Here is a 12,526-nt window from a genome sequence, read left to right on the forward strand (position 1 = left end):
GTCTTCTGTCCTCTACCACACAGAATTACAGGCCTGTTGGATTTTGTAGGATCTCTGTGGTCCCAGGCTATGAGGTACATCTGGTCATACAGAGAAAAGGAGTAAGTGAGGTCTTATCTTAGTCTTCCTACACTAAGATGTGGGTCATCCCTGGCTAAGCACATTTTGGTCCATTCTGTTATATGAAGAATGCTACCATTTGCTGTGGGGCTTCCTAGAAATGAAGTGCTTCTTTAAGTCTGGTAGAACAGCTGAGGCTCTTTAGGAGGATGTCAAATAAAAGCTTAGTTTCAGCTTCCCATTCTTGACACACAGGACATATGATTTCACCTTTAATAGAAGGTTTTTTAAGATGGGTTTAAGATGGGTTTTTTTTAACATAAATGAAACTATATTAAAACACTTCAAAATATAAAACTCTGCTCCTATACTGTTGGAGCCTGCTTTCAACATCTTTCAGGCTTAGGATAAAAATCAAAATATCTTCTAATAGAACTAAGCCCAAGGACTGTCCATATATAAGTGGACATGCGTGTTACGAGGAAAATACACTCAAAGATATAACACGTTCCTTTAAGAAGAGGGGTGTGCTTCTCCCTGTTCAGCTTGTTCTCTGATAATGCATGAAGCTGAGAGACAGAATGGAATCTGCCCTTTCCATCAGTGGAGCACCATATTTTAACACTTTCATATTTCAAGACTCTAATGCCCAAGTCTGTATAGTACGTAGGTCTGCAAGTGAGGAGTGGGTTTTGTGTCCTTTGCTGTTCTCTATTAACATACACAGGGACAGCTACAGCTTGGCCCCACAGGAGTCCTGTAGAGAGAGACATATTAGTGCCAACATAGGTTTTACTCATTTGAGGCTTAAACAGATACAGAATAAAAATGTTGAAGCATATATATGCTAAAGCAGAGCAGGAGTAATTTTCAGGGTAGGATACAGACAATTTGGTGCTTGTGATTGAAAAAATCAGCAAACCAGAAACAGGTATCTTGGGCTTGCAAACAGAATTTCAAATCTGTCTTTCATATTGTGAAAAATTAAAACCCTGATAGATTCTCATTAATCACATTTTAATAGAAAGAAATAATGATAACTTCATGAACCTGTGTCTGATTCAGGCACATTTTACTTCTTCCAGGGCTATAAACATTTATATTTGTTACAAGCAATGGGTAGCTGCTTCAGTGGGCACCAATGCTGATACCAGAACAACTGACCTGTTCACCCAGGTGTTTTTTTACCAGTCAGGGAAGCACCCTGTTTTCCTGACTGCTGTCATTTGGCCATTTCTCACATCAAATCACAGAATAATTTAGGCTAAAAGGCTTCCATTAGAATCTCTCTCAAGCCCATGCACAGACCAGGTCAAATTTTATCAGGTTTCCCCAGGCCAAGCCTAGTTGGGTCCTGAACACCCTGAAGGCTGAAGAGTGCACAATCTCTGGGTGCAACATGATCCTTTTGGTAAAACATTTTCTTTATATCCAATTGGCATTTTCCATGTCCCAGTCTGTGCCTACTGCCTCTCCTCCCATTGCTGTGCATCTCCAGGAAGAGTCTGACTACATCTCTCCATTCTCCCATCAGGGGTTTGTAGGCAGCCGTAAGGTCTCCCTGGAGACTTTCTCTTCTCCAGGCTGAACAAACCCATTTCTTTCTGTTCCTCCTAGTAGATCCCATCCTTCAGCCACCCAGCCAGCCCCAGGAGAGCCAACCTTCACCACACATCCCATAAGTTCTGCCTGTCCTTCCTATAACTTGACCAGATGAAATGGTGGTTAAATACATAAGAAGAATACATAAGAAGGAGAGTATATTTGGTATATGTCCCTTTGCTGCTAATTCGTCTTTCTCTCACAACAAAACCATTGGCTGTGAAATTTTATATCAAACCTGGCGTTTATTTATGTGTGAGAGTAATAAAAACTTCTTCCTTAGGCAAGAATAAGTGAAATTGCAACATTCCCTGAACTGACAAAAGGTTTTATGATTTAAAAAAAAACAAAAGACGGCAAAAATTGTGTTTATTTTTAACTCTCACTATATTCTAAGCATTTGTCCAAGAATTCTTCCAAATACATATAAATTTGGATTGATCTTACAGTGATAGATGTACTGCAACTAAAGAAAATAAAGCTTGACTTTTTCAATTAGAAAAAAATATGAGTGAAAAACTATTTTAAAATATTTTTGAATGTGCTTTATATTAACTTGAAGAAGGGCAATTCTGTGTACACAAGGAAGGAAGATTAGTTATAAAACTATTTTTAAAATCATGCAAACTACATATAAATTTATAATGTCTTTTGGAAAGAAAGTATACATAGTTATGAATTAATGTTATTAATTTCTGGAGAAAATCAGATTTTTAATTAAATATTTCTGAAGAAAGGCTCATTCCTTGGATAATAGAATACCAGTGATTAAATAAATAATACTTATTTACAGAAAATATCTAACATGATAGTTTGTAAATAGGGTTTTTTTCTGCTTTTTATATTTTATTATCACCTATCCTAATAACGTGAGCTGAAAAAGGTAACTTGCAGTACGACAAAGCTGTTAAATTGATGAAATAAGCCCTTAAGTTATATGGAATATTAGAATAATTTTTTGTCTGAATAAATCTACTTTAATCCCCCAAGGGGACTGGTTTCTTAGACATGCAATAAAACCATAGGAAGAATCTTCAGAACCTGATTTAGCCTATTAGTCCATTGTTGTCTTCCACGTCTATGAAGTGCCATGGGACCTAAGAAACAAATGGCATTTATACTGAAATTAATGGAAAATAATTTCTTAAGATGTCCTTTTTATGAATTATTTTTCTCTGTGTAAGAGGCTATATTATGCTACAGAAGAAATTTTCAGAGAACTAATCACAAGTATCAGCAATTTACAACTGATTAATTGCTACATAATGTTTATTAGAAGTTTGCTAATAATATATTAATCATTGTTCATGGAAGATAATATTGAAGTATGTATAACTGAAAGGTTATATATCCACTGATACAAGCAGCTGAGATGATACAAGAGGATAAAATATAATTATTTTAGGAGTCTTGCTAGTTCACATATCTGTGATGCATCCATTACATACTACTGACTAAGATGAAAATACCAAGGAGCAGATTTATACAGTATCCAAAGGTTCCAAAATGTTTATTTCAGGCCTCTTCTCTTCTGCATACAAAATAGACTAAAAAAATAGACTTTGAAATGAAACTCTAGAGCCAGTATTTTGTGGAGTTTTTAAAATAAAAAAAAAGTAAACCACATACAAGCTTTTCTATATACACATATATACAAGTTTTCCCCAGTAGAAAAAGAAAAATAAATAAAAATAGATAATGAAAAAAGAAGATTTTTTTTTCCCATTTCTCTAAAGTAGAAAAACCTTGTTTCCTATATGAATAATTTTTAATAGGAATTTTTTATCTTTAGAGACTTGAGGTAGAAAAAGCTTTTGTTTTACAGCCAAATCTAGGAATCTTGGCAGACCAAAAAGAATTACCTTTTTTTTTTTTTTAAGAAAACACCCAGTATGTGAGACGTGTTGAAAGAGAAGATGGTGGTTCAGAAGGTGGCACTGTTCTCCCTGTTGAGTTTAAGTATGGTGTGCAGGCACAGGACACAGCAGTCATTTAGTGAAGCTGTATGAATTCCTTCCACGTCCATTAATGCATATGACGAAACAGGAAAATAAAATGTATGTTAATGCTTTGCTTATTACTTACTGACATAAATCAAGTAATACACTACAACAATTCCAATTATGTTTCTTACCTGCCACTCTCTTATAGTATGCAAAATCACTTCTGTTCACATTATAGAAAGCCAAACTAGAGAACTTCATTATGAGTATGGTCAGACATTTGTGGTCTGGGCGCTTTGTTCATTCTGCCCACAAATATGCACCAAGCAGAGTAAAGGGGGTATCTACGAATTAATTCCTGTCTCACGGCTGTACAATGTTTTGTTATTGCATTTTCTAATAAATAAAAGAATATTTACACTTTTCAGCAGTTTTCAGAAAGGTAAAATAACCCATTTTCTAGCTGCAGTGCGTTGACTGAAATACCGCAAAATAACAGATGTCAGTGCAGATTGGATTTGTTTTTCCAATATGCTTTTAAATGAATGAATGTGAAACTGTTAATACTTGTTGTATCCCGGAAAGTTGGTTATATTTACATTATTTTAATGTCTGTTTTTTGATGTTAGAGCTGCAGTCACGTATGTGGGAGGTAACTGATGTTTGGCAGTTTCCCAAAAGAGCCTAGCTGCTATGAGCTTGTCATTTAGGATGACAGCCATCTCTTTTTTCTTATTTATTTTGTGATTTCATAAATCATATTTTTTTTTCACAGTTAAATACCAAATGTGTTATTTCTACTCACAGCAGAGCTCAATATTTCTACTCACAGTGGAGCTTAATAGTCAGATAAATATTCAAAAAAAGCTATAGGGACAAATAAGGAAGGGAATATTTTTCCTGGAGAAAAAGACATTCTTAGTCTCCCAAAGCAGTCTTGTATTGATGTTGAAGATGAACAGAAATATTTTCTTCCTGATACTGCTGGGTTTTTACCTGTAGGCATCTTGACAATGTGATAAAATCAGATCCACTAATAAACCAACTTGCAGAGGTTATGGTCAGGAAAATCATTAAAAATGATGTCATATTACTCTGAATCTGCATCCTTGAATGATGTGGAGTCAATTTACTTGTATTAATCCCAAAATTGGGTTTGGTTTTTTTTCCCCCACTTCTGTGTTATAGCACCAATATAGTTATGGAAGAAAGAACTGGACTGCAGTTTTCCTTCTACATTGTCCAAATTGTCAGTTTAGCTCTGTCTGCAGAATCCTCATTAGAACAGAGAGTGGAGGGAACGAGCAGCTTGCTTTTTTCAGATTCCAGATGGAGTTTGTAAATCTGACAGGTGGGGAAGAGAAATGAGTGGGAAAGAAAAAAATTCATACTTGTGCGATGACAAAAATCTATCTAGAAAGTCTTGAGAAAATGAATATTGGACAACCCAGGATTATATATTATAGTTTTCCCAAGTATAACTGCATTTGAGGGGCTAATCATTCAAAAATACTTGTAACTAACACCCTGATAATCTGCAATTGGGAATATATCATATGAATATCAGCTGAGATCCTTGTCCATGAATATGTTACTTTGCATGAAGATTTTCACTATTAGGTGTTTCATTTGAACATTATTTTCCTGTATTCTCCATGCATTAAATGTTCTCTGCTACAGGAAGGTGAATCTTACAGAAAAAACTTACTTGCTGTTTTTTAAAATTCAATCAGCTAATGTGTTTTCAGGCATCAAATGGCCCAGCACAAGGGCCACATGAATGTAATGTTTCAATTAATTTTTTAACATTGTATATAAGTTTTAATATGCTGGACTCCTTTTTGAGCTTGTGGGCAAGAGACTGTGATTTTCCAGACAGGAATATTAGACTAGACTGCACAGGTTTCTGACTAGATAGCCTTCTAGCTTCAGGTCGATACTTGTCTGCTTCCTTGCTTCACATACAACTGTCCTGCTTATCCTAAAATGAACTGGACTTTAATAAATAAAGAAATTAGTTTGTATAAATCACACTTTCCATTTTGCACATTTTCAGATATTGGAGGCAATGGAAAGGAAGCCAGGCTGAAAGCTTAAAAGCTAAGCTTTAGACTACAAGCCACTCTATTTCTGTATTTCCCAAATGTATTTGAAAATCAAAAGGTAAGGAAACGAGCATTAAAAAAAACCAACTATAATGAAATAATATTTAACAATGGAAACCAAATTTCCTTTAACAGTTTGTAAGTATGTGGGGGGTTGGACCCGATGATCTCTCAAGGTCCCTTCAGACCCCTATGATTCTGTGATTCTGTGATATTTGATTGCTCTCTGCAAATACAACCTAAGCAGCTCCACAACACTGCTGGCAGGTGAAGAGGGGGTGTATGGAAGAATATAGGGATTTGTAGAGCAGCTGTCAAACTCTGAAGTAAACTTTTGCTGCCTGACTGGACACAATTGTAGGGAGGTGAACTAGTTTACATATGTGGTTTCTTCCATTTGGGAACAAATGTCAAGAAATACCTGTTCATGCTGAAGTATTTCCATTCATTTGAATTAACTTAGTTTAATTTCTCTAGGCAGTCTGGTTTGTTCCCATCTCTGAATCTGCCTATGTGTTTATATAGACATACATATGTATATACACTATATAACTACATAGCACATAGATATATATAAAATATATGCACAAATATATATACTTCCATAATGTAGCGCATACAGCCCTTAGCTGGCTTGTAAGCTTCTCCAGGTATATGTAGGTTAAATGAATAGCTTTATGTGAGTGTGTTGAGGTCTCCAGTACTTTATGGCATTTGAAGATTCACAGGACAAGTTTCATACAACTTACCATCCAGACTCTGACCTTCATTAAAAGCAGCAGGCAAAAAATTTGATTGAAAGTAAATCAAAGCAAGTTAATCCTGTACAATAATATAGGCCTTTGCAGAATTATTTCAAAACTTACTTCCTGTTAGCCTGCTGCTTTTGTATTACATCATTAATATAGAACAAAAACAAATTTTAAAAATCTAATTTCCTTTTCAAACTGTTTAAACTGTTTAGCATTTTTCCAGTCTTTTATACCGTTAGTCTTGAAATAATTGATTAGTTTTACGTGTGAATTTTCGTATTGTGTGTTTCACTTGACTTTTCATGCAGGAGCTGAAAGCTGATATATAAGGGAAGTTATGCAGGTTCAGCGTAAAAGCCTATCTAATCCTTGCAGTGGCTGAAAGTATAAGCACAACAGAAGAGTAGAAGAACAAGGGCATTTATATGACCATCTCTCTTTTGTATTCTGGCAGATAAATTAAACTAGAGCTTTAAAAGAAAAATTTTATGTTTTACAGCTATCATTGGAACTATCTTCCAAAAGTTATCTTCTCCTATTGTCTTTTAATATATGAAAAATATTTGGTTTGATTTTCACTTACAGTGCTTTATCCTTAAGCCTTTCTATTAGAGACTGAATCAAGATGAGTGTACATTTCCCTAAAAGAACAGTCCCAGAAGCTGTGAATCCATCGGGCAATGTCAAAGCACCTAGAAAAACTGATATTTAAAAAGCTATTTCTTTAGTCGGAAATGGGATCTTGGCAGGGCTTCAAAATCTAGATATAAATTTCTTCTGACCACAGAAGGCTTGCTTCTGGGTCACAGAAGAGCAACTGCTTTCAAGGAATACAAGATTTTCCTCCCAGTGGAGTGCAAACTGCTAAAGGCTGCATGCCTGCAGCCTGCATTCAGCAAGAATTCTGGCTCCTTTGTATTTTCACCGAGGAATACCAAACTCCTAGATATCCTCTGAGGAAAAAAAGGATATGCTGGGGAAAATTAAGGTCCTGTCTCTGCCGTGGGAAAGTATTACGTCAGTGCTCTTAGAAACTGTGGAATGTTATTTCTGACTTGCTATGCCGTGGTGTACACCATAAATTCTTCAGGTTTTTATTACAAACTGTTATTTTTGCTTTAGTTGGATTTAGAAAGCAAAATAACATTCAAACTAGGATTTCACACTTCACTGTCCACAAAGGGCACAAAAGGAAAAGGGTGGCATACTGGTTGACTCAAAAAATTAAAATCTCTCTTCCCATTTTGTAACTTTATGCCTTAACCTCAGCTCTTTAGGAAACATCCTATTTCTTCTTACAGAGGCTCTAGGCAGAGATTTATTAGCAACATGCTTCTGAATTATTCAGATTAATACACAACTAAAATGCAAAGTGTCCTTACCCATTAGACAAATTGCAGCCTATATAGCCAGAATAAAGAATTTTTCATAGACAAGCTGGAATCAAATGACACTGCATTTATGACCATGGTGCGTATTAGAAGTAGATAGTAAGAACTACCAGAGTTTCATTAATTTTGTTTCCAACTGAAAAAACATGTATTCTAAAAATATACTTAAAGTATTACTTGGGCAGCCTCTAAGTGTGCTTGGCTTCAAATTAGTCATCAAGTACTGAGGGATAATTATAGCACTGTAGCAAAGCGAGTGTGAGGAATTGTGGTGCTCGCTGCTGAAGCTGAGACAATTGCTGCGAACAGGCTCTCCACCCTTGCCACTCTATAAACACTCGGCTCGGTGCAGCAGTGAAGTGACTGCTGAGCTTGTTTCTGAAAAAAAAAAATGTGTCCATGCATTGTTAGTCTGGAGCATTAACAGAAAATTTGTTTTGGTCAAATCAGTGGTAATCTTGCTGTCTTTTTCAGTAGCTATGTCTTCGGCTACCATACTATCAGAGCCTCAAATGTGCTTATTTATCCATTTCCCAGGTGTTGGTAGTATCCATCAGCCAAGATAATCTGTTTTCTGCAGAAACAGACCTTACACACACCAAAAATGCCACACTGGAATAGGATGAAAACCAACCCTCTCCTTTTTGAGGCAAACCCCATGTTTCAGGTATCTAGCAACAGACTGACAAGCACATGCCTTTTTAGTCAGGCTATGAATGACTGCATCGTACGCCTATATGGAAATACTTGGCATATAAAAACTTCTTAGCCATTCCCCATGGATGCTTTGATGAGCACCATACTTTCTCTCCAGCTTTCACCAAAACCTAAACTGTACACAGTAGCAATCTGCTCTATGCAAACTGCAATCCAAAGACTGTGATGTTTCATGAAGAGGATGTAGGTGCTCATGCCAGAACATGCTCCAGCGTACTTGGTTTTGTTTCTCTGTTCCCTTGTCTATCCCACACGCCCTCTCACATTATTCTCAAAATTTCTCTTCTTTCTTTCCTACTTCCAGAATGAGCAAGACATATCTCCAAATTGGGCAGCAAATTCCCTATGGAATACTTCACCTGTATTTGTCTCCAAAAGTAGCACAATGTGTTGGGGACAGGTTCAGAGCACTACTTCAGCAATCCTTCAAGTGGCTTCTCCACACTGTTGGCATGCAGTGGAACTCCTGCCATATGGAGAGGGGTTTAACATGCAGAAGCAACTGTGAGTAGCATGCAAGTCTGTACAAATGTCTAACAATTGAAAATTTGCAAGTCCTACATGTGATGCCTCAGTCCTCCTAAAGAAGAGATGGATGTGAAGCACCTCTGTAGCAGGTGTGGACACCAATGTCAGATGTCACGCTAGTTTGCAAGACAGCAAGAGAGTCAGGAGGGAGCCTGTGCATTGCTCACTGTTCTCCCTCACCAAAGAAACACAACAGATTGTCAGATTGTCTTAGGCCAAGAAAAGAAAAGGCAAACCTTTCCTTTCCTCCTTCCCTTTGCTTATGTTTCTTAGCTTTTTCTTTCCTCTCTAGAGGAACAGTTAGTGTAACTGTGCATATCCTTCCCAAACCTGCAGTGTGGAGTTCAGCTACCTAAAAGATGAGCCTCTAAGTTTTCTCACTGGAAATAAAAATGCACCTTCATAGTCCCCTGTCATCATCTAAGGCAGTGCAAGGAATGTTTTCAAAGTATGGCCATGTATTGAAATTCCTTTTGTGTCAGACACAATAGTCTATGAAGACTTTAAAAAAAGAAAACCAAAACAAAACCCACTCAGTTCTGATTGAAAATTTATCCAACTCTGGAAGTTTAGCATATTTTTCTGTGAGTTTAAAATCCTGTGAAATATTCTATTGTTAGATTTGTCTGCTAGTGAAAATTGAGAGTTTGAGTTCCTGTCCCATCCTTCATTTGCTCATAAAAGTGTATGTTTATTATGAACACAATGCATTTTTAAAGCAATTCATTTTATTTGCAGCTTTCCACTTTTCTGAAGCAATGCAAAATCCAGGATTTAGTAGTCTTGTAAGCACATTTACCAAAACATATTTTTAGCATTTGAGAAGGAATTTTCATATACAATGTAATGGCAACAAGTATTTTCTCAGACCAGTCTGCAAAATGGAGTTCTAATGGAATTAATTATTCCTCACATGAAAATCAATCGTGGCATCTTAGCATAATTTTAAGGATGATTTTGATATGCTTGTTAAAATATTTTTTTATAATATTAGTTTTTGTTATCTGTACAAAAGTGTTCTCCCTAGTTGACTTGTCATCACACAAAATGTCTATTCCCAACCGTTAAAAACATGACTTCTGTGTATTTTACGTATTCTTAGACCTGTAATGGCATCACTAAAACCATATTTTTGAGAGTAATTTTAAGTGCTATTCAAGGTAATGTTTTTCTTGTGTAGAGTTTTCACCTAAAAATAGGTACCTACCTTGACACTTTCAGAGTCTTCGCTTTTGGTTTTTTGAACATTTTGTGCATGATACAAAGGGATAGTATATTTTAAAGGAAATATGCTCATTTCTTTTGTCTCATATCCTGCTTGCAAAGTCCTTTAAATAAAAATTACATCAAAATCAATAGGGTTTTTTTTTTAATTTCTTCTAGCCATTATCCAAAAGCACTGGCATCAGTATCAATAACATTTATTTAAAGGACTTAGATAATTTTAATTTAAGAGAACGTACTTTTCTAATACTTAATAGCTACTAAATTCATTCAATATGCAGGGGTTTTTTTCACCTTGGTTCCAATTTCCAAGAATTATCTTCGTTGATCATTTATGGGTTTTGCATAATCTAATAATTAGAGTCCTAGAGCTGTTGGGACAGCTTATGCTGTTTTTTAACCAATCTTTATGTATTGAAAATCTCCTTACTCATCACTAAAATCTGAATAACCATTAAGTAAAAATTTAATGCCTTGATTATAGAGCTATAGGAAAATGTAGTGACTTCTCTTAACTTACATCTTGAACACAGAAAACCAAATAAATATTCAGTAATTTTAATGTTGCTTTGCTTCAGGCTGACAGGATAAGTAGCTCTTCAAGAGACTTGTGGAACTATAACAAACACCAGAATATGTGGGCTAGGCCAGTTATTGTCTAAACTGTTAGTTTTTGAGTAAGTGGTTCCCCCTATTCTGGGTTCTGATTGCTGAAGAATTGAAAAGAAGAACAGATACCATGGGCAGCATCATGTAGATAATCCAGATGCTACTGGGGGAAAAAACCATAAGGGATGACCCCTTTCATAACCATCACTCACAAGGATGATAGGCAAAAGCTTTCAAATTGCTGAATGGTACCTATTCAATTATTCTGTCACATGATAGCCAACAGTAAGCTTACTCGCTTCCAGAAATGTCTCTTTAATAAATAGCCTTTGGTTCTCTGATGTCAGTTGTCTGCTTCAGCAGCTAAAGGGTGAACTCAGCACAGATTTGCATGTGTGGGCATTGACTCTTTGGAAGCTGTTCCTTCTCTGATGGCTGCTCTACAATGCTCAGCCAGGATCTTCCTCATGGTCCAGATACTATCTGGTGTAGGTGTCTGGATGTTTATGAGACAGACATCTGGCAGTCAGATGCACTGGTTGCACTGCCAGCTCTGTTCCATATCTACCACTCAGCGGTTTTTGGACAGTGGGAAAGAGTGCTCACCATTCAGTGACTGCACAGCTCCATTCCTGATGGCAGGCTGCTGTCAGGTTGCAGACTAGAGAGGCTTCTAAAAGCACTCTGGAAATGACTGGGCTGAAAGGTAGTGGTGTCCTGACAAAGATGTGGTTCTTTATCAGAGGCTTTTTTGCAAGGCTGAGCTCAGAAAGAGAAGAGCCTGAGAACCAGCTGCCAAAAGCCTCCTCCATGTGCCATGCAGATAAGCAAAGGAAAAACACCGCAATCTGGAATAGCAGCCCACATGCCCACAGAGCATGCAGATGTAAATGCCACGGTATGTGCTCACTTTATTCAGACCTGGTCCTATGCAAATCTGTGCTACTTAGTGATATGAGGGTGCAGGGATCCCCTTTAAATGAACATGGATGCATGGTCGGTACAAACAGAATCCTTCCTCTCCTAAAAGCTTTTCCCTAGCTTAATTTAGCTTTTTTCTATTTTAAATGTTCATTCTAGCTATAATTCCCTGATCCAGAGTTATCATTATTAACACCTGAGAACAAAATCATGGATTAATGACTATTTTGAAATCAAATATGCTCTGAAAAATATATAGAAATCCATAAACTTCTCAATTTACTTCATTTAAACTGCCTTAACCTCTTAAAGGACACAGTGTGGTTATCTGTATATCATACTATGCAGTGTATTCTTTATTATCTTGGGGAGAAGCCTTTACCATCGAAAGCACTTGCATCTGCACTGTAAAAGAATATTAAAGACAGACAGATAAAAGATGCCAGTTGAAAAGAAAAAATGTCATTTGGATTTGTCTACAGCTTGTAAGCAGTAGGGGTGTTTGTGGTATTTGTTGGTTTTTTGTTTTTTCTTTTTTAAATCCTGTGTTTGTACGAAAAACTTTCAGTAGAACACAAAGCTGTTTTTCCAGTCTCAAAACAAATTTTCATTGGTACACAAGAAAAATGTTTAGCTTATTGAAAAGAAAATTAATAGAAAATGTTGGGAAGATT

Source organism: Gallinula chloropus (assembly GCF_964237585.1).
Source record: "Gallinula chloropus genome assembly, chromosome: 4".
Taxonomy (NCBI): Eukaryota; Metazoa; Chordata; class Aves; order Gruiformes; family Rallidae; genus Gallinula; species Gallinula chloropus.